Here is a 24397-nt window from a genome sequence, read left to right on the forward strand (position 1 = left end):
TCTCTTTTGATTAGAGAATTTAATCCATTTAATCTAAGTAATTATTGATAGGTAAGAACTTACTATTGCCATTTTGTTCATTATTTTTCCTGAGTGTTTTGTAGATCCTGTTTCCTCCTTCCTCTCTTATTGTCTTCCTTTGTGATTTGATGATTTTTTTGTGGGGGCATGCTTTGACACCTTTATCATAATCTTTTGGGTATTTATTATAGATATTTCCTTCATAGTTACCATAAGGCTTACGTATCATATATTTATAACATCTTATTTTAGGCTAATATCAGCTAGCCCCTGGGAACCACTCTTCTGCTTTCTGTCTTTATGAATTTGACTACTCTACTTACCTCATATATTTGGAATCAAACAGTATTTATCATTTTTCCTTCTGTGTCTGGTTTATCTCACCAGCATGTCTTCAAAGTTTATCCATGTTGTTGCACATATTAGAATTTCATTTCATTTCTTTTAAAGACTGAATAATATTCCATTGAAAGTATATATTTGTATTTTGTTTATCCTTTCATTTGTCTATAGACATTTGGATCCTTTACACCTTTTAAAAAGCTATTGAATGATGCTACTACACATATTGGTATAAAAATATCTGTTCACATTCCTGCTTTTAATTCTCTTGTGTATATACCTAGAAGTGGAATTTCTGGATTATATGGTAATTCTATATTCTTTCTTGAAAAATCAAACATACTATTTATCACAGAAGATGCACCATTTTACATTCCTACAAGCAATGCCCAAAGGTTCCAATTTATCCACATCCTAGCCAATACTTGCTGGTTTGGAGTTGTTTGTTTATTATAAGAAACATCCTAATGGGCATGAAGTGGTTTCTCACTTTGGTTTTGATTTGCATTTCCCTAGAATTAGTCTGGGCTTCCCTGGTGGCTCAGTGGTAAGTAATCTACCTGCCAATGCAGGAGACATGGGTTCATTCCCTGGGTCAGGAATATCCCCTAGAGAAGGAAATGGCAACCCACTCCAGTATTCTTTCCTAGGAAACCCCATGGACAGAGAAGTCTGGCAGGCTACAGTCCATGGGATCACAAAGGAGTTGGACACAATTTAGTGACTAAACAACAACAACAGCAATTAGTGACACTGAGCATATTTTCATATATTAATTGGCCATTTATATTTTTTATTTGGAGAAATGTTTATTCAAGTCCTTTGCCTATTTTTGAATTGAGTTGTTTAGTTTTTTGTTGTTGAGAGGAAATTTATTTTTCATAAGATAAACTGATACAATATTCCCAGGATATAATATTCCCTGATAAAATATTGCTCCCCAAAAGCTTTTTAAATAATTAGGAGCTCATATGTCTCACAAAGAACTTTTATCTAGAATATACAAAGAACCTGTATGACTCAAAAAGAAAACAAACAGCCTAATTTAAAAAAAGTAAAAGGTTTAAACAGATGCTTCACAAAATATATATATACAAATAGCCTATATGCACAAGAAAAGATGTTCAGCATCACTAGTTATCAGGGAAACATGAATTAAAATCACAGAATACCATTATGTACCACTAGAATGGCTAATATCAAAAAATCATAAAAATACCAAAAGTCAGTGAGATATGCAGTGATGAGAACTCACACATAGTTTTAGTGGGAGTATAAAATCATGCAGTTAATTTGGAAAAACATTTTGAAAAAAAGTTCCTTAAAAAGTAGAACATACTTTTATCAGACAGCCCATCCATTTCACACCTAGTTACCCAAGAGAAATGTAATATATGTCCACACAAAGACCTGTGCATAAATGTTCACAGCAGCTTTATTCATAATAGTCAAAAGGTGGAAACAACCAAAGTGTACACAGAAAAGTTGTAATATAGTCATAAAGTGGAACATATTCAGTAGTAAAGAGAGCAAACTACTGATACATATAATATGGATAAATCTAAAAAATTATGGTGCTGTGTGAAAGAAGTAGGACACAGAAGTGTACATATAATAAAACTGAATTTGTATAAAATTCTGGAATAGGCAAAACTACTCTATTGAGGTATAAAGTATAAAGTCAGTCTGGGGTTGCCAAGGATCTTTAAGCAAGGGAAAGGACTACAAAGGAAAACAAAGGAAATTTGAAGGGTGATATGAATATTTTATATCTTGACTGGTGATGGTGGTCCCACAGATGTATACATTTGTCAAAACTCATCTAAATGTATACTTAAAGTAGGTACACTTTGTGATATATAAATGACACCTCAATAAAATTGCTTTCTTCAAAGTAATTTAGTAACTAAGAAACTATGACAATAATCTAAGTTTTCAAAAGACCACTATATACTTAGGTTTGACCTAAATATGAGTAACACCTTACATTGAGGAAGATGCTTCAGTATTTTAGTGTCCTTTATCCATAAACTGAAATAATATCCCACAATGTGTGTGCTCTGTTGTGTCTGACTTTTTGAGACCACATTGATTGCTGCCTGCCAGACTTCTCTGTCCATGGGATTTCCCAGGCAAGAATACTGGAGTGGGTTGCCATTTCCTTCTCTAGGAGTTCTTCCCAATCCAGGGATCGAAACAGCATCTCCTGCATTGGCAGGTGGATTTTTTTTACCACTAGCACCACCATTAGCAAAATAATTACATTTACCCTTTCCCTTTCAGATTTTCTGAATATGCCACTACATTTCAAACAAGCAAACTGAAGAATGGAATAATGTAAATTTTAAATGTTTGGGTTATCAGAAATCAAAATTTGTCTTATAACATTACTTATATAATATTCCCTAAGTAAGTGGAATAAAGAATTTCATTAATTCTTTTATATTTCAAATATACTCTGTTATGTTGAATGGACCTTTAAACATAAAACAAAGCACATGGGAGGTTCCAAGACTGTCATTCTGTGTCTGCTACTGAGTTGTTATATGAAATTGCCTACAATATCTTTTATTCCAAAGCTCATGAAATCATACAAATTCTATTGCAATTTTGCATGGGTAAATATATAAGCCCAATGAGGACTTTAAATTATAGAGAATTCATGGAAAATAATTATTAAAAATAATATATGACATTTCAATACGACAAAAGTAAAAGAACAACCCAACAATAAAAATGAATTCCTGTGTTGTAAAGATTAGCCTCAAAGGATAAGTAAGCTATCATTACCATCTTGTGAAAATAAACCTTATCATTGCCTTGGACATATACTGAGTAGAAGGCTGTATCTGATGGTATCACTACCTAGGCATTGAGATTTTAACACCAAGAAAATGTTTTTGTTTTTTTGTATTATCATGACAAAATAGTTAAAAGGATTAGATTATAAAAAGGGAGGGAGAAGTAGGGAAAGGGGAGAGAAATCTTACCCAGAACATCAGGTTTCAGGAGTATGTCCTAGTGACCTGAATCTGTATATTTATCTACAGAGATGTGACTTCCATAGGGTCTGCAGTTTGCCGTTCAGTGGCTAAGTTGTGTCTGACTCTTCGTGACCTCATGGACTGCAGCACAACAGGCTTCTCTGTCCTTCACTGTTTCACAGAATTTGCTCAGACTTGTGTCCATTGAGTTGATGATGCCATCCAACCATTTCATCCTCTGTCGTCCCCTTCTCCTCTCTCCCTCAATCTTTCCTAGCTTCACAGTCTTTTCCAGTGAGTCAGCTCTTCACATCAGGTGGCCAAAATTCCTGGAGCCTCAGCTTCAGCATCAGTCCCTCCAATGAACATTCAGTGTTGATTTCCTTTACAATTGACCAGTTTGATCTCCTTGCAGTCCAAGGGGCTCTTAAGAGTCTTCTCCAACACCACAGTTTGAAAGCATCTGTTCCGCAGTGCTCAGCTTTCTTTATGGTCCAATTCTTACATCCATACATGACTACTGGAAAAATCATAGTTTTGACTATACAGGCCTTGGTCGGCAAAGTGATGTGTCTGCTATTTAATACACTGTCTAGGTTTGTCATAGCTTTCCTTCCAAGGAGCAAGCGTCTTTTAATTTCATGGTTGCAATCAACATCCACAGTGATTTTGGATCCCAAGAAAATAAAATTTGTCACTGTTTCCACTTTTTCCCTTTCTATTTGCCATGAAGTGATGGGACCAGATAGAGGAAAACAACAGAATGGGAAAGACTAGGGATCTCTTCAAGAAAATCAGAGATACCAAAGGAACATTTCATGCAAAGATGGGCTCAATAAAGGACAGAAATGGTATGGACCTAACAGAAGCAGAAGATATTAAGAAGAGATGGCAAGAATACACAGAAGAACTGTACAAAAAAGATGTTCAAGACCCAGATAATCATGATGGTATGATCACTGACCTAGAGCCAGACATCCTGGAATGTGAAGTCAAGTGGGCCTTAGAAAGCATCACTACGAACAAAGCTAGTGGAGGTGATGGAATTCCAGTTGAGCTGTTCCAGGTCCTGAAAGATGATGCTGTGAAAGTGTTGCACTCAATATGCCAGCAAATTTGGAAAACTCAGCAGTGGCCACAGGACTGGAAAAGGTCAGTTTTCATTCCAATCCCAAAGAAGGACAATGCCAAAGAATGCTCAAACTACCACACAATTGCACTCATCTCACATGCTAGTAAAGTAATGCTCAAAATTCTCCAAGCCAGGCTTCAGCAATACGTGAACCATGAACTTCCTGATGTTCAAGCTGGTTTTAGAAAAGGCAGAGGAACCAGAGGTCAAATTGCCAATATCCGCTGGATCATAGAAAAAGCAAGAGAGTTCCAGAAGAACATCTATTTCTGCTTTACTGACTATGCCAAAGCCTTTGACTGTGTGGATCACAATAAACTGTGGAAAATTCTGAAAGAGATGGGAATACCAGACCACCTGATCTGCCTCTTGAGAAATTTGTATGCAGGTCAGGAAGCAACAGTTAGAACTGGACATGGAACAACAGACTGGTTCCAAATAGGAAAAGGAGTACGCCAAGGCTTTATATTGTCGCCCTGTTTATTTAACTTATATGCAGAGTACATCATGAGAAATGCTGGATTGGAAGAAACACAAGCTGGAATCAAGATTGCCGGGAGAAGTATCAATCACCTCAGATACGCAGATGACACCACCCTTATGGCAGAAAGTGAAGAGGAACTCAAAAGCCTCTTGATGAAAGTGAAAGTGGAGAGTGAAAAAGTTGGCTTAAAGCTCAACATTCAGAAAACGAAGATCATGGCATCCGGTCCCACCACTTCATGGGAAATAGATGGGGAAACAGTGGAAACAGTGTCAGACTTTATTTTTCTGGGCTCCAAAATCACTACAGATGGTGACTGCAGCCATGAAATTAAAAGACACTTAGTCCTTGGAAGGAAAGTTATGACCAACCTAGATAGCATATTCAAAAGCAGAGACATTATTTTGACAACAAAGGTTCATCTAGTCAAGGCTATGGTTTTTCCTGTGGTCATGTATGGATGTAAGAGCTGGACTGTGAAGAAGGCTGAGCATCGAAGAATTGATGCTTTTGAACTGTGGTGTTGGAGAAGACTCTTGAGAGTCCCTTGGACTGCAAGGAGAGCCAACCAGTCCATTCTGAAGGAGATCAGAATGGGATTTCTTTGGAAGGAATGATGCTAAAGCTGAAACTCCAGTACTTTGGCCACCTCATGCAAAGAGCTGACTCATTGGAAAAGACTCTGATGCTGGGAGGGATTGGGAGCAGGAGGAGAAGGGGATGACAGAGGATGAGATGGCTGGATGGCATCACTGACTCAATGGACATGAGTCTGAGTGAACTCCAGGAGTTGGTGATGGACAGGGAGGCCTGGCGTGCTGCGATTCATGGGGTCGCAAAGAGTCAGACATGACTGAGCGACTGATCTGATCTGATCTGATCTGATGGGACCAGATGCTATGATCTTAGTTTTTTGAATGTTGGGGTTTCAAGCCAGCTTTTTCAATCTCCTCATCTCCGTCATCAACAGGTTCTTTAGTTCCTCTTCACTTTCTGCCATTAGGGTAGTATCTTCTGCATATCTGAGGTTATTGATATTTCTCACAACAATCTTCATTCCAGATTGTGATTCATCCAGCCCAGCATGTCTCTGATGTACTCTGCATAGAAGTGAAATAAGCAGGATGACAATATATAGTTGACATACTCGTTTCCTAATTTGGAACCAGTCCGTTGTTCTATTTAAAGTTCTAACTGTTGCTTCTTGACCTGCATACAGATTTCTCTGGAGACAGGTAAGGTGGTCTGGTATTCCTGTCTCTTGAAGAATTTTCCAGTTTATTGTGATCCACACAGTCAAAGGCTTGATCATAGTCAATGAAGCAGAAGTAGATTTTTTTAAAATTCTCTTGCTTTTTCTATAATCCAATGAATGTTGGCAATTTGATCTGTGGTTCCTCTGCTCTTTCTAAATCCAGTTTGTACATCTGGAAGCTCTCGCTTCACATACTGTTGAAGCTTAACTTGAAGGATTTTCTAGCATTACTTGCTAGCATGGGAAATGAGTGCCATTTGTACAGTAGTTTGAACATTCTTTGGCATTGCTTTTCTTTGAGATTGGAATTAAAACGGACCTTTTCCAGTCCTGGGGCCACTGCTGGGTTTTCCAAATTTGCTGGCATATTGAGTGCAGCACTTTAATGGCATTATCTTTTAGGATTTTAAATAGCTCAGCTGAAATCCATCACAGGGTCTGCTCGGTTCAGTTCAGTTCAGTCGGTCAGTCGTGTCCGACTCTTTGAGACCCCATGAATCGCAGCACGCCAGGCCTCCCTGTCCATCACCAACTCCCGGAGTTCACCCAGACTCACATCCATCAAGTCAGTGATGCCAGTCAGCCATCTCATCCTCTGTCGTCCCCTTCTCCTCCTGCCCTCAATCCCTCCCAGCATCAGAGTCTTTTCCAATGAGTCAACTCTTCACATGAAGTGGCCAAAGTACTGGAGTTTCAGCTTTAGCATCATTCCTTCCAAAGAAATCCTAGGGCTGATCTCCTTCAGAACAGTCTGTAGGGAGCTGTAAAATAATTACACAGATTGTACTGAGTCATTTTACTGTAATAAATTTACCCCCTAAAACTAAGAAGGACTATCAGTTTGATCAGAAATCTGTGACTTTTACAATTTTTTATTTTTCTCTTCATCTAGTTATACCACAGAATCTATTGACAAACCAAACTCTTCTATCCATCCAGAGGGATGCTATCTCTAAGTCTTTTGATTATCTGATTTTGAATTATATATAATCAGGAAACCCTGGCTTGTCTTCTCTTAAAGCTCTTCCACTGCAATAGCATGATTTACTGGAAAGTTATTTACCATATTCTACATCTTCAAAGACCAGTTCCCCTTTATTTCTCTCCCACAAAGTGCTCCTTAGAAATTTTCATTGCAATAATATGAATTAATGCCAGTTGTTATGCCAGGAGAGATCAAACTGAAACCTCCACAGAAGTCCAATTAACAGGAATCTCACAGGAAGTGGATAGATATTGTGATGTGCTCTTCAGTGACTAATGGACTATGTGTTCTGCTTAAAAAAAAAAAAAAAACTGGTGGCAAAATTGAGCAAGCCCCCAGGGCATAAACCAAACTGCAAAAATAAATACAAGGAGGGTAAATAACAAATTTTAAAATATATAATCAATAAGGATGGGTGAATATGGCAGCATCTTGAGATAAAACTGCATTTTCAACTATTTTTCAAATGTTTCCCATTTGGCAGAACCCCAAATGGGCTTTGCCAAGCACTTTTTCTTCTTAATTTTTAAGTACGTATGTATTTCAAGGAAAATTTAATCCATATGTTCCTCTCTCATTTACACAATTTATCAAAATGTTGCTTTGAATGAGCCATTTAATGTCTAAGAAAACTGAAGAGCACTTCATTTTTCCCTCAATACAGGTTTTTAGGGTTTCTTTTCCTTCCTCAATTAGATATGTGTTTGGTGCTACATACAAAGCTAATTGAAAAATATTCAATCCTGTTTTAGAATTCAGAATCAAACAAAGTCTGATAAAATTCAAAATAGAAAACCATACGTTCTGCTACAGTACTGTGTTTTCAAGTTTCTAAAGCATTTTTATTCACATGATTCCTACAATCAAAAAATGTGAGAATTAAAAGATACCTTAGAAATGATGTTTTTTCTCTCACTTTAAAAACTAGTAAACTGAGTCCCAGAGAAGCTGAAGAATGTGCCAAAATTACAAAACTAATTAGTGGCAGAGCCAAGACATGTGTCTTCCCATTAGTGACTTCTTTGGTTTTTCTGGTTCTAATTAGGATTTTATTTATAACATATAGGAGTGTCGGCATAATATTAGATTATAAAAAACAGTGGAGCTCATTTCTGCGTGAAATATGCTTGCCTGCTGCCAATAGCCCAACCCCTGGGCAACAGATAGGCTAGGAATCAAAAGTTCAATCTCCGGTGTTGCCATAGTAAATGTCAATGGTCCAATTCACCATGTGCTCCTAATTGTATCTATATTTTACCATCCCCACAAGAGTAAGTGATAGACCTGTTTAAAGTCCAGGTACACTCTCAGTCCTTACCAGTAAGATGCTACAGGAAAGCAAGCTGATTATGCTTTAACTCATAAGGATATTTCACTGTCTCCTTATTCTCCTCTTCCTTCCTTCCTCTTCCCCTAAAAGAGGATCAATTTTCTGGACTACACAGAAATCTGGTGATGAGCATACTGTGAATCTGGAGGGTCTCAGTGGAGACGTCTGTCCATGAGATAGGATTAGGGGACACTTTTGGTTCAGCCTCTATTATCAGTGTATTCAGTCATCCCAGTTTCTTTAGGCAAGGAAAAAAAAGACACAGATGAGTTAAAAAAAAAAAACCTGTGATTCCCCAAGGAAATAAGAGCACAGAAGACCACTGGGGCTTCCAGTTGTCATGTCAGGAGGCAGTCATAAGCTACAGACCACAAATCATAATCAAAAGAACGTCATAAGATTCTGTAAACTTGTAATTTACCAGTGTTCATATTGTGTTTCTCTCTGTTTGTTTTGTAGCAGTAATTCCCAGCAAAACCCTATTTGTTTTAATGTGATGAGAGGGGGCATATAATATGTGTGTGTATTTTGGGAGGAACAAAGTAAAACTGAGAGACCTTTTACGGAGGGAGAAACTAAAATCATATACTACAGAACAGCTCAACCACGAATTGTTTAACCTTGGGAACATTACTTAACCTCTCTTTGTCTCAGTTTCCTCATCTATAAAATGGAAATAATAACAAGATCTACTTCATAAGGATTAGTGATATAATACATGTAAAGCACTTAGGACAGTGTTTGCATATAACAAGACCTCAATAAAAACAATTGTGGTTGCACTATCATTTTTTTACACTGAAATAGGAAAATGGGCTGAATTCCTAGGACTTGTGGCAAACAGAAAAAGAAAACACAGGATGATTATTTAGGACTGATAAGGATCTCTGAGTCTAAGCAATCAAAAAGTTATTATAGATTGAACAGTTTCTAAACCCAGCTATATACTGAAAAAAATGAAAACCAAGGACTTGATTGGTACTAGTATAACAAGTGCTCATATCATTGGTACAGTAACACTTGAAAGATTGCAACCTTTCCTTCTTATATCTTGACTCCTCAGCAGCCAAAAGCAACAAGTATATTCAAAGTTGGACAGTCACTGGAACCTAATGCTAAATACTTACAAGTCTCCTCAGATCCCTTGGTTTGAGAAATGGTTACTTTGGCAATGACCTTAGACATAATGATTTGGGGGCTGAAGTAAGATAGATTTCTGAGTTACTTTTTCTTGGTGAAGTTTCTCTGTTTGAGTATGTGTGATTTGATTGGTTATATCAGATGGCAAAACAGATCAGAAAGCGCACTGGCTTGAGAAATGAGATGATGTGATTGCAGTCTTGATTTTGCCTCAAGTGTCACTCTAAAGACAACATTCTTTTTCTAGGGGGTTATCATCTATGTAAAAATAAGGTTAGATTTGTTTATCATAAATGCCCTACTGCTCTAATACTTTGTGGACATATCATGGTATAAGTATAAATTAGTGAGATTGGTTAGAACTGACTTCTTTGAAATCACCATTCTTTGAAAGTTCTAGTCATTCTATTCAAAACAATTGAGAAAATAGAAAGGAATGTGATGAATATAGTATGCTTTTGAGTTGTATCTGTGTTCAAATTTGAACTCTTTCACTCTATCAGTGGCTCTATATTGAGCAAATTAATTTCTCTGAGTCTCATTTTGTGTGATCATGAAATATGGCTCATGTTACCTATTTCAAAGTGTTGTTCAAACATTAAATGACAGAACATAAATCATGTGCCTGCCTCCTAATAGGTGCTCAATTGAAGGGAGATATTATTAGAGTAGCAGGAAAGGAAATAATGGATGCAAGCCTTTGAAAGAAGGTCTTGCATTGAAGGGAGTGTCGGATGGCATAGTAATGCTCCCCAAACTCAAAAAATTATTCTCATTTTTTATCATATGCTTCAATATGATCAGTAGAGACCCCAGAGGAAGCAATATGAGAATGTTTGTTGAATAAATTAATGAAGTTGCTTCCCTCAGCCAGGACTCTTGGGCATTGCTAAATACTTTCACAGTTTTTAAGAGAATTACATCACACACTTGACCATTGAATTCATAGTACCAGCATTTTAGGCCTAACTGACATAAACATATGTTGTATTGATGAGTAAGTGAAATGTTTCATATTTAAATGATAACAAATACTATTTTAAGTTTGCTCCTGATTGATAGATCTGAAATGGCTAAATATATATATATATATATTTTTTTTTCATAAATGGGAGGAGGTAGGACAATAGTGAGTGAATGTACAAACAAATGTCTTCAAATCAAAAGGACTTTATAGATGGAACCCCACCCCTACCCTCACTTGGTAGAAGGAACTATTAGTGATGCAACCTGGTTAGAATCTTCAGGCCTGGCCAAGGGCTATGGTGAAAGCAGGGATACACTTGGCCTGCAGAAGAGGGATCTGGTTGCTGAGATCTACCTTCATAGATAAAAGACAAGCTCTCAGTCAAGCTCTCAGTTGACAAATTCAGGAAAGAGACCAGAGATTACTCTCTCAGCTCTAAGACTTCCCCATGGCTGTTATTTTTGTGGCTCTGGTCAGTTTCCCATGATGATTACCAATAAAGTCTCTGAAGTAATCTTTAAAAATAATGCACATTCTGGAGTAGTGATGGGCGATTGTTTTGTACTCTGCAGCCAGACTTGAATGTGGGGAAAAAATATCACAAAGGATGGAGGGAAACAACTTCAGAAGAAGAGAGGAAGCTGGCTGAATCCCAGAGGCCTCTGCAAGGAAGAAAACACTAAAGACCTGGGCCAGAGCAGGGATTCTAGGAATCCCAGACACAGTGTAGGAGCAACCAAGGAAACCACTGTCTCTCAGTTTCTAACAATTGAAGTTTTTTGTTTTTTTTTTTCTCCAAGCTTATGATCTACCTCAAAATCTGTATTATAGTAGGTAATAATTCTTTCTTACAACTTTTTTACAGTGCTTTCTGAAAGAATTTATTTTCTGGGTTAGGGGAATGCTGAGAAGTCCAACACACTAAGAAATAAATTCATCTTGATTACTTAACCAAACTTCCTGAGTGGCCATTATAGGAATTTATCTCCAAGTCAAGAATGAACAGAGCATTGTCTTACCAAATGTCATCATTTCCTGCCTTGGAGAAGAGACTAGAAAGACTTATGTTAAATTGATCCCAAGTATTTTAGGTAGGTCTTCAGCTGAAAACTGGCAATCAAAGCAGAAGAGAAGAAAGATAAATAAATAAAAACAAAATGTGTGAGCTTTGGGAAACAAGGGTATTGGGAGGGTGGCGCTAATTTTCAAAGATCTCCCTGCTCCCTGTGGCCACTCCCTTCTCTTCCAGGACCCTTCCACCTCTCTTCATTTCAGTTTTGAATTAGGAATACTGGAACTGATCACTTTTCAGCCTCAATAAGTCCTTGCTAATTATTTTAACATTTCAGATTGAGGAAACCCAAATCCAGTGTTTGTTAACTGCTCCTTGCCTTGATTTGTATGCCTGCTTATATTTCAAGGGACGTTGGGTCCATGTGTTTCTGATTCATTTTTACTTAACTCATCAAGACATTGTTTCACGAAGGCCATTTGATGTCCAAAGATTCTGCTGAACCTTATGTTCGTTAAACCATAAGGCCAGTGAAGTAATATGCAGCTTATGACAGAAAAACAGAATTGGGAGACTCAAGAACTAACTAGTCTACCTGTGTCCCTGCCATGGTTTCGTACAATGATGAATTCTTTTTCTAGATATCTGTATTATCAGGGTAGCTATGACAATGTTTTCCACAAGGTTTAGGGAATTTGATAATAAAACAGAATTCTAGAGAGACTTTATTGAGTAAAATATATTCCAGTAGTCCCCAACCTTTTTAGCACCAGGGACCAGTTTCATGGAAGACAATTTTTCCATGGAATGGGGCAGGGAGGGGGGAATGATTCAAGTATGTTCCACTTACTGTGCACTTTATTTCCATTATTATTACATCATCTCCACTTCAGATCATCAGTCATTAGATCCCAGAGGTTGGGGACCCCTGTAAACCAACAGAGTTGAAAAGAATTAGTTTTTGCCTGATTTTGAGGCTGTAATAGTAGCTTTCCTGGCCAAGTACCACAACTCAAAATTAAAATTTCAAATGGTGATTAGACTAAACATAATGTTTCCACTGGCAAGCATAACCCCTACATGGATTTATACTCTGAGAGAGTACTATAATTCTTTCTGGTTTCCTTTTTGAGCTAACAATCACACCATGAATCTGATTAACAGTTTGCAGAAAGATAAAAGGTAGATGTTTGTCATAGAGAAAAGTTTCTGTTTTTGACCCAAAAGCAGAAATTCTCATACTATTTTATTTTGGAACACAAATACTAAAGTCAAATTTCTCTAAAAGTAGTGGTAACAAATTCAGAAGGTATCAACAATGAAAAAAAAAAATTTTTTTTTTAATTTTTCATTAGTTCTAGCTTTCCACTGCATTCATTATCCCACAGTCACTTGCTGTTCTCTGGGTTATCAAGTAATACCTTGATAGTCTGTCACACCTCTAGAGGGCATAATAGGATTCAAAAATCAGTTTTGTCTGAGGTCAACAGCAGAAATCAAGAGAGTTCTAACCAAAATGAGGTAGAAGTTGAAAAAACGTTCAGGAAAACTAACAGAATCTGCCTCTCTGGGTTTTTGCTTCAGTAAGGCATCTAGAACAGAAGAAAGTGGCCATGGGCTGACAGAGACCCTTGAAAATCAGCTTTTTTATGCAAACCATTTGTTTCCCAAGCTCGCAAACTTTGTATTTGTTTCTTTACTTTCTCATTTATTTTTACGTGATCACTTATCTCCAAGGTATGATCTGGTACCAGGCAAAGGGCCCAGTCAAACATGCATAATCACCACCTAGCACAGACTGAAACACAAGCGGAGGGTCAGTAGACATGTAGCCCCCTTTTCTCAGCATCCCAGGAAGAAGAGTGGTTAGACTGGGCACGGCCAGATACCCCATGGAGGTGCTACAGGAGAGAGACCCGGCCCCCTTTCTGCTCTTTTCCTAGGGTTCTCATGAAAGCCACCATGCAATAAAGGACACCGGGCCAGTGTGCAATATGATCAACATTTTGTTACCAGCTGCTCCGGGCAAGTACATACCAGTGCTGGGTATACCAGCTTCCTGACACCAACATCCCTTAGAAACTTCAGAGTAAGTTGAAGCTGCTCACTGACTTTCCTGCTGAGGTGATAGATAGTAACTGATCCCAGCTGGCTCCTGCTAGGCAACCTAGAGCGATCTAACGGACAAGCCTTTCTTGTCCCTCCACAATTGACTAGATGTTGAGATTCATTTAGGAAAGTACCTACTACATGCCCAGGGAGTGGGGTGAGGAAATCAATAAAGACATAGCATCTGTATTTAATCCATGGCAAAAACAAAAACAAACAAAGAAAAAAACAAACCTCAGAGCCACCATCTAGTGAATGATGTCTGAAAATAAATAATAAGTACACAGCAAAGAGGAATGAGCAGCATCAGTAATGTCACAAATGAGGTAGTGATGGACTCTAGTGGCAGGAGGGGTCTTGGAAAGCTCCCTCAGGAATCTCTGCTCATGATGGAAGGCAGTCTATGGATACAGGTTGAGAGAAGGGCATTCCAGGCAGAGGGAAACACGTGTCATTATACAGGAACACTAATTACGACCAAGCTGAAGAAAGTGTGAAAGAAATAACCTCCTTGCTGCCTCATTTTACAAATTTTGAAAGAGTCAAATCATAAGAAGCTAAAGTCTAACAAGTGTAGAGCAGTTTTCCCCAAAGTCCACAAATAACTAAGCAATGCCAGGTTCACTTCAAAAGTGAAAATTCCATTAGAACCCTCTGAAGTCAAATATCTGCTGTCCCCATCTCTTTTCTGACCAATGTCCTCTTCCAGTTGGTCACTGAGTTGGGGCAATGTTGCTGCTGCTGCTGCTAAGTCGCTTCAATCGTGTCCAACCCTGTGCGACCCATAGACGGCAGTCCACCAGGCTCCCCCATCCCTGGGATTCTCCAGGCAAGAACACTGGAGTGGGTTGCCATTTCCTTCTCCAATGCATGAAAGTGAAAAGTCAAAGTGAAATCGCTCAGTCCTGTCCGACTCTTAGTGACCCCATGGACTGCAGGCTACCAGGCTCTGTCAATGGGATTTTCCAGGCAAGAGTACTGGAGTTGAGTACCATTGCCTTCTCCGTGGGGCAATGTTAGCTAGCTAATATTAGCTCTGGCTAGTTGACTTTTCTATCTGTCTGACTAGGAGCTTTTTCTGTCCCACCAAGATTTCCAACAAACCAAGCACCTTATGTATATTAAAAGGAACCTCCCTTCTGGTCAGGCCAAAGAATATAGCTCCTATCACAAAAGTCAGAGCTCTGAAAAGAAGAGCTTCTTTTTAAGGATTATTGTATTTGTTTATAATTATTCCTGCTTCAACATCTCAGAGGCTTCACACTGGTGGGGTCACAGTGTCCTCTCCCAGATCCACACTCTCCAATGTTCTAGTTCCCAGGAAAGCTGATATACTATCTTCTTTAAAGACTTACATGGCTTTGCCCTAGAAAAGTACATTCTGTTTGTATCAGGGATGCCTGTGCATGCTAATCACCAGCTAATTGACTTCCCGAGTCACTTGGTAGCCCCTTGCCCTCTCTATCTGCCTTTCTCCCCGGCAGGCAGTGATGAAGTGACATTCTTGGTAGCTCTGAAAGTTCTGAATTCCATATTCATAGCTCTCAAGCTGGCATGAGAGGGCCCTTGCTTTAGCTATTCAGGCATAAACACTAGAAATGGGAATAAAATTTAGAAGCACATAAATACATTTATTACATGCAAATTATAGCATGTTTTGAAAAGCAGGATGCACTTAAATGGGTGAATTTGGCTGAGATGAAAATATAGCAAGAGGGTGTATTTGTTAGCTATTTTGTAGAGCAAATAGCTCCCAAACTTATTGGTAAAATAACAATAACTGCATATTATCTTTCATGTTTCTGTGATTCAGGAATTTGGGAATGGATTAATTGGACAGCTTTTGGTCTCATGAGGTCACAGGTAAATGATGTCTAGGTTATTTTGAAGGCTTTTTCATTCATATGCCAGGTGCCCCAGCTGGGAAGACTCAAACAGCTGGTGGCTACAACAAGTGGGGCTTCTCTAAGTCATCTTTCTACTTATTCTCTGCATCATGGCAGCTTCAGGGTATCTGGGCTTCTGATGTGGCAGCTCAAGCCCCCAAAGGCATATATCCTAAGATACAGAGTCAGGAAGAAGCTGTATCACTGCTCCCAACCTAGCCACAGAAGTATCTTCGTATGACTTCCTCCTCGGCCTATTTGGTAGACTAGTCATTAAGGCTGGTTCAATATTAAGAGGAGGGCAATTAGTCTCCACCTTTTAGTGAAGAATTGACAAAGAATTTGCAGATCTGTCTTAAACACAAAGGAAGTCAGAAAGAGAGGAGTGTCAACTGAGAGTAAAAGATAAAACAGCAAAGTATAAAAGGTAATCATCATAATTTCCTTGGACATGTCTTTAAAATTTGTCATGAATCAAATTCACACCGTAAAATCTTCTTGGTATCATTTTACCTTTTATCTAGTTTTTAATTTTTTGTTCCATAATTCTGATTTTTTTCTTAATGACAACATTTTTCTTTTTAATTTATTTGATCAACTTTTGTTTTGCATCTACTATATGCTAAGCATGTGATAAACAATTGGGATACAGAAGCAAATTTATATATTTTATGCTTTCAAGGAGTTCACAGTCAAAATTATAATTCCTGGTGATGACTGCAGCATTAGAAGCATAAACAAGGCATAGAGAGGAACGGATATGGGAAAGGAAAATAAGTTGACAAACTCATACTATGTATTTTCATTCTACTTCACAGACCTGCAAAATGAGATTTTCAATTGCACCTGTTTTAAATGTGCCATCAGCTATACTGTTAATTCCAATTTGGAAAGTATTCCCTAAGGTAGTTCTTAAGTGCTAAAGCCAGACAAAGATTTTCTGAGGTTAAAACACATAGACTTAAGCACAGACTCCTCATTAGGAATAAATTACTGAGATATCATTTGGTCCACCCTCATGCATCCAAGTAAATCTCAGTCCAGCCCAGATCTGTGGTGATCTCTCCTACTGTTTTCAAGATAGTGCTAACAGAAATAGCTCTTATATTGCACATGGTAGAAGACATTTACTACCCTATAGGAGGTCCCCTAAGAGGAAGCGTGTACAGACAGAGGAGGACACGGAACAGCACTTCAGGAAGGCAGTATCCAGAGGCTGGAAGAAGGAAGAAAGTCCCCGAGGAGACAAAGGACTGGTAATGAAAGAGTCGGAAAAGTAGAGAGGGAAACAGAAGGAAGTCAGTGCAATGTCATGACAGCCCAAGAGGGGAGATTTGTTATGGGGAGAGGGGAAATACCCCCTACAATTGAACTATGTAGGTCGAGAAGCACGAAGGCTGAGATTGCTGCTGCACAAATCACAGGGCAGTAAAGGAGGTCACTGGTGACCTTCACATCCCAGCTTCAGTCCTTGGTGGACAAGCAGCTCAGGCTGAGGGATTACTCAGCACATGGTCCCCTGCCATGGGGCCCTGTGGCACTACTGGGATTACACTCAACTCCTCAGTGCTCCTCAACTCCTCAGTTCAACAACTATGCATTTGAACATCTACCATGCTCCTGGCAACATTAAACGGCGCCCCACTCCCCATGAAAGAGATTTAACTCCTTAGTCCAGTATTCCTTGCTTCAAATACTATTTAGTTTGATTTATCAACTTCTAGGCTCTCATATGCACACTTTATTTGATTATGCTAGAAAAATCTTAGGCCTACATTTTTCGTTCTTCCTTGCCGCCAGGTGCAAAGTCCAAAGAGGCAAATTCAGAGATTCACCTTTGATAGGAATGTGTTTAGGAACAGAGACTGTTTAGATAAAAATTTCAGGCAGAATTTAAGAAAAAAATAATCTGGTTAAAGAAGATCAGCTGAGAGTGTAAGGAGCTAATTTCTCAGAAGAGCTCTTAATACCTTCAAGTTTATCAGAAAATTGCGTAAGCATTTATCAGGAATTGCTCATTTCTTTCCAGAAGAGAGTTGGTCATGTACAGTCTCACACACAAAAACCACTTTATTTCAGATCAAGTTTGGGACAATTTTCTCTCCCATCTATTTACTCTTCCTTATGAACATTTCCTGCTTTCTTGACATGTTTTGTGCCTTCGTGATCACCCCCATCTGCAACCCTGCCGCTTCTTGTTGCTTCAGGCCAAGATCAAATGTTCTCTCCTCCTAATAATGTTTTCTTTCTATTCTAAACTCCAGTTCTTTTATTGTACCTCTCTTCCTTTTTATTGCTGTTTGTATTCATATCTCCTATTTTCACTATAAGAAATTGTATCTTTTCTTTTGCATATACTTACTAATATTCAATGCAGGGGGATAATAAATGTATATCACTAAATCCATAGTGTATACAAGGGTTAGTGGAATCATCAATATACCATACTTCAAGGAAATATTTCACAATCTCAATTAATTATGATATTAGGTTATATTCTGAGGTAGATAATTGAAGACCCCAAATTATTATGCTTTAAACAAGATACAAGTTAATTTCTCTGTCTATAATGGCAAATCCAGAAGTCAGCAATCCAGAGCTGGCAGAGTGAGTCATGGTCCTGTCTTTGGCTCCATCCTCCTCCATGTGTGGCCTCTTCCTCGTGGTTCAAGATGTATGTTTGACCTTTAGCCACCACATCCTTATTTCTGCCAGTAGGAAGGGGAGAATGGCATGTCTCTTCTTTGCAAGGATACATCTCAGAAGTGGCCCACAAAATTGTTGGAATGCTTAGTGCACTGGTAAGCCAAAGCACATCTGATAACACCCCAAGAGCTATAACTTAGCTATATATACCACCGGTAGTAAGGGAAACAGATACAAACACAGTGTAAAGGCCATGGATCCCCCTAAGGGGAAGAAGAAAGAGCAAATATTGAGGGAGAGCTAGAAATCTCTCCTTCTATAGCCTGTTCTAATGTTTACCAAACCTCTCTGGTCCTATTTTAATTTATTTTTCCATACTCTCACATATTTATTTCTCTTGTGTTCCCAGTAAATACTGAGACTCCATTTTTTTAATGTAGAAAAATATAAGCTCCAAACTCTGTGGAAAAATGTATTATATTTTACAAATGTGTGTTTTATGCATACATGGGGACAACTTTTATGTAAAACACCATAGTTCTCAACTGTTTTGATCATGCACTGCAATCAATAAATTATAACACCTGTGATATATTTATATGCATCTATTAATATATTTTATAAGTATGTTACTATATTATATATGTTATAAAATATCTACAGAATGAAAATTGAAGAGATTAAAAATGAATATAAATTAAAGTTCTATTTTCTTCCTTTACACCAGTGGACTTTCTCAGGCAAACCCCCATCTTATAGATGTTAAATATCTTGACTGACTTACACTCTTTAGCTATCACACATATCATCATTTCAATTGAGAATTCAAACAAAACCTCTAACAGAGAAGACTACGACAAAATGCTAACAGTGTAAGTTGTTATGTTGTGACGTTCCACATGGAAAATAAATAACAATTGTTGAAACTCCCACATTTTGGGTCTGACAAACAAATTAAGCGTCTCGACAAAATGTCTGCATTGAAAAACCCATTTGGGCTTTTTCACAACATAGTTGAATTTGTTAAAGAATTCAATGTCTTATTGTTTATGAAGTTTCAATTTTACTACTATTGGGTTACTCAGATGGAATAAACAAGGAACACTGCTGTTCTGCTCATTGTGGTCGTGAATTACAGGGCCCTGGAGAAGCATGTTGAGGTACTTTGGAGTCTTGATTTCAATGAGCTATGTGTGTAGTATGTATGCTCTTATACAATGCGCATGTAGACTCTAAAGCTTTTCAAATGAAGCTATGGCTGAAGTTGCCGGACCAGTCATATTGCATTTCCCTAAGGGCAAAACCCCAAATTGACAGCTCTCACTTTGTGTTACAGAATAAAACTAAGCAATCAGGACCAAGCAAACCCTTTCTACAAAGCTACTCACTGATATCAATTACTGAGCCTAATTATCTTGACAATGTATACTATTCCTTTAAATCTTTCATTTTCGGGAAACAGAAAAGCAGTAGGGACTGCAGGAACGTGATCATGCCATCTTGGAACTGCTAATATCTAAGACGTAGATTTTTGATCAAAGTCAGGCATGTACCCAATGCTTTAGGAGTAAAAAGAAGTTTGAAAAGCAGCTTAGAGAAAGTTCAAATATGGTTTTATAAAGAGAAACTCGGAAAGAGAATATGGCATAAGAGAGATGGGAGTTCTAAAAATGAAATTCTGACTACATTATGATGAATAAATGTGGAGATAAAGACGTCAGTAAGACTGCCCAGAAACTTTCCGATGAGTTTAGGTTTTGGAAGAATACATATATAATGGAAAGGAAGGTCATATAACCAAGGACGTGAATTGTGAAATGTATAAGAAAATTGTCAGAATCGTTAATGCACTGATAAGCCAAAGCTTACAAAAGTGACAAAGGCAATAAAACCTATCATTTCAATTCTGTTCAGATCACAGATGTGAACAAGAAAGTAAAATGAATAATACTGGAGATGATGGTATAAATGCTAGTAGATAAGAGAAGTGTTTCAATCAAGGAAAATTATCTTCAAAACTTAAGTCCAGCATGGGTTGAAAGGATACACAAATTTCCAGAAAGAATGGGATGCTTAAATGAATCCTACATTCCATCTCCAGAGGACTTGCACCCCAGGATTCTAAGGGAACTTGTAGGCATGATTGTGGGTGACTTGGAGGTCATCACTGAATCAAGGAGACCCGAAGATATGTCAGGAGACTGAAATAACAAAGCTTTCAGATTTTCAGAAGGTGGACAATATGGTTTGGGAGCAGATTCTAGAAACAGTAAATAGGTAAACATACTGTTGTTATCTACAGTGGGAAAAGGCAACCCAGTCCAGTATCCTTGCCTGGAAAATCCCATGGACAGAGAAGTCTGGTGGGCAACAGTCCACGGGGTCGCAGAGTCAGGCACGACTGAGCACGCACACGCATGCACGCACACACACCTACATACACACACACAAACTGTTGTTATCTTGCAAAATTCCAGAAACGACTATTTAACAGGTAGTCTGTTTCCCTTACAAAACAAAATGCTGATCTGATCAGTAGGATTTAGTGTTTACTCATAATGAAAATCCACTCCAAGTGGGTTTCTCCCTCTTTTCAGTAAGGTAAATAGACAAGCAGGTAATAAACACATACCATCAGTGTGGCAGAGGGGAACTCCTATAAGATAGTATCTTTAAATACAAACGTGAAAAGCAACCTTTAAAAAAATTATTATCTAATTATACAAGCAATTTTTAAAGCATGTGGACACACAGTATATCCTTGACTTCAACATGCAATTCATTGTGAGATAATGCATCAATTTAAAAATAGCTTTGGAGTTGAGAAAGGAATGGTATTAAATGTGTAATTCATCCTAATAATAAGCACTTTAAAACATGAAAAATACACCTTAGAATTGAGGAAATACACACACACACACAATTTACAGGATTGAAATCACACATTTTATTCACTTGGCATTTGATTCTAATTTTTGACTCCTTGTTATAAAAAAACTACAAATAAAGAACTGGTCATACATTATAATTAAATCAATTAGTACTCTATTATTCTGAATTTTAAAATTATTTTTTAATAAAAATCTTACAATTTACTGTGAAGAAATTTATCTGCATTTTAATTTCCTTAGAGTACATTTCTAGAAATGGAATTATTGAGTAAAAAGGAGTTTTAAAGATTCCTGATACATAATACTGAACTTAGAAAGCATGTACCAGTTTACATGATCACCAGCAAGGGTTTGAGGAAAAGCCATCCTACCCTCATTCAAAATGCTCTTTCCTTTTTAAATTCTTTTGATTTCGTAGGCAAAAACAAGCAGCAAACAAACCTCAAATTTTCTTTTTATTGAGGTTGAATTTCATTGACTACAGTGACATTAAATGTTTTTCCATATAAATATTTCTCCTTGTGTTTCTTCAGTGAATTCTGTTCTTGTCTTTTATACATTTTTCTAATGGGAATTTATTATTTTCCTTGACGTTATTATGTGGTCTTTATATATTAAAGATAGTAACAATTTTCTACTCTATTTATTGTGATGTTTTATATTTTTAAAATCAAACTTTTGTGTCATTTTGTTTTAAATCTACCTATTCCTTTGTCTTTTCTAAAAGGTCTTTCTACCATTTTTTAAAAAGCTTATCCTAAGGAATGTACGCTTTTTCACTGGAACATTTACGAAATTTGCTCCAATTGTTGTATGTGATATGTGACCTACCTACTGTTTTGTTTATTCCTTTTGGTTTTTTTTTCCTTTTGTTTTGGATAATGTTTTACTGTTTATTTTGTGTGTGCCTGTGTTTGGCACTATGATTGGTGTTTTGATTCATTTTATCTTCCATAGTGATTTGGAATGTAGACATCCTATTTTTTTACTTTATTTGTGATTGCTGCTAAGTTTTTTAAATCATATGTAAACCTATATTTCACAAAATATCAAAGTCATGAATGAAACAAAACCCTTGACTCTCATTATGTGATATTAGGAATTTGGAAAGTTTTTACTATCCCCAGCCCTTCCTCCATACACTGATGGCCTCTATTGCTATAATCTGGGATGTATATCGCTATCATTACTATTAATTTATTAGCTTTTTATTCCATACCTGTAAAAATAATTTTTAATATTTCCTTCCAAAAGAATTATTTTTACACTCAACTTTGTATGAATGTAACAGTAGATATTTTTGTTTAAATATATATTTATTTCATATAAAAGATATAAAGGCATATAAAAGGTATTTTTATTTAAATATATATTTATTATGGCTTTCACTCACCAGCAGCTTTTTTTATATTAGAACTTTAATATTTCTGGGTCCTTGATATTTTATGTGATTCTCAGACAGCTAGATTTTGAAACCCTAGAACAATACTTGGCCAGATGAAACTTAACAATAAAGATGGAAAAGTAAGGATGGAGAAGTCCATTTGCCAATAATTATAGTGAAAAAGACCATGAGATTTGAGTTGCTATAATCTCAATATAGACAAATTAAACAATGTGATGGTTAAAAAAGCTAATGAAAATACAATTGTCATGCTAATACATATGAGTCATAGGACAAAATGGTAGTAATTCCACTTTACTAGGTACTAGCCAGACAGTCTGGCTGGAATACTCAGTTCAGTTCTGAGCCATCTTAAGGCTGACAATCTAGGAAGCATCCAGAAGGGCAGTAGGAAAGAGAAGAGTCTGAATAATCATATAAAGATTGGTTGAGGGAACTGGGGCTTTACACCAAGAAAAATGAGATTTTGGAGCTATGTAATATTTGCATATATTTCTATGATGGATAATAAAGATTCATTGTTCCTGGAGGCAGATATAGGTGAACAAATGAAGTTTCCAAGGCAAAGATGTTCACACGATAAGAAAAAATTCCTAAAATTTAGAGCTGTCCAAAATTGGCACGTGCTGCCTCAGACATTACCATGCTTCCTAGCTCCTTAGAGAGTGGATTACATCTGTTGAAGATGGTATATGATATAAATGATATTGGCAAAGAAATGGTTAACTTGAAATGTACTTGGGGGACTTCCCTGGTGGTCCAGCAGCTAAGACTCTGAGCTCCCAAGGTAGGGGTCATGGGTTCAGTTCCTAGTCGGGGAACTAGACGCTACATCCCACAACTAAAGTTCTCGAGTGCTGCAACTAACACTTGGTGCAGTCAAATCAATCGATAACTTTTAAAAAAAGAAATGCTTTGGGGATGAATATGTTGCTATGTGGTTTCCCAGTGTTTTTCCTCCTTGCTGCACAACCTCGCCACTCCTCCACTCCCCTTACCTCTGCTAAAGAGAACGCTGCTTTCACCTACTCTCTCACCTATTCTTTCCCCTCCTCCATCTTTAAGGGAAGGTCTGCTTTTGTGCAGAAAGTCCCTGGGCTTATATCGAAATACGAGTTCTGGAGAAGTGAAAGGAAAAGTGAGAAACACTCTTGTTTGCTGGCTCAGTTTCTAGAATCACTTGGTTAATGAGAACATAGGAAAAGTATGATTAGTATTTCTAAAAGAGTCAATTCACTCTAGAAAATTAGAGCGATGGAATGCTGTGGGGAAAGAAAGAAAAGCCAAGCTTTCTCTGTGAATGTTTGCAGGGTTTGGAGCGTGAGAAGCTTTGGATATCTGCATGTGATGGGGAAGCGGGATAGAGGAGAAAAGCAGATATGAACAAGGTCAGAAATTGACACAAGTACTGTTCTGAAATAAAGAAGTCTGTTCTTGACTTGTGGACACAGTAGGGGAAGGAGAGGGTGGGATGAATTGAGAGTAACATTGAAACATGTACATACCATATGTAAGACGGACAGCCAGTGGGAATTTGCTGTATGATGCAGGGAGCTCAAACCCAAAGACAACCTTGAGGGGTGGGATGAGGTGGGAGGTGAGAGGAAGGTTCAAGAGGGAGGGGACTTATGTATGGCTAACTCATGTTGATGTATGGCAGAAACAAATACAATATTGTAAGGCAATTATCCTCCAATTAAAAATAAATGTTAAAAAAAAAGTAGTCTGTTCTCTAGCTCAGGACTAGAGTCCCATGGGACAAACAGAGAGTGAGGAGAACCTAGAAATTTCTGGATCCCATTTATGTG

The sequence above is a fragment of the Bubalus bubalis genome, chromosome 2 (genome assembly GCF_019923935.1).
Source record: "Bubalus bubalis isolate 160015118507 breed Murrah chromosome 2, NDDB_SH_1, whole genome shotgun sequence".
Classification (NCBI taxonomy): Eukaryota; Metazoa; Chordata; class Mammalia; order Artiodactyla; family Bovidae; genus Bubalus; species Bubalus bubalis.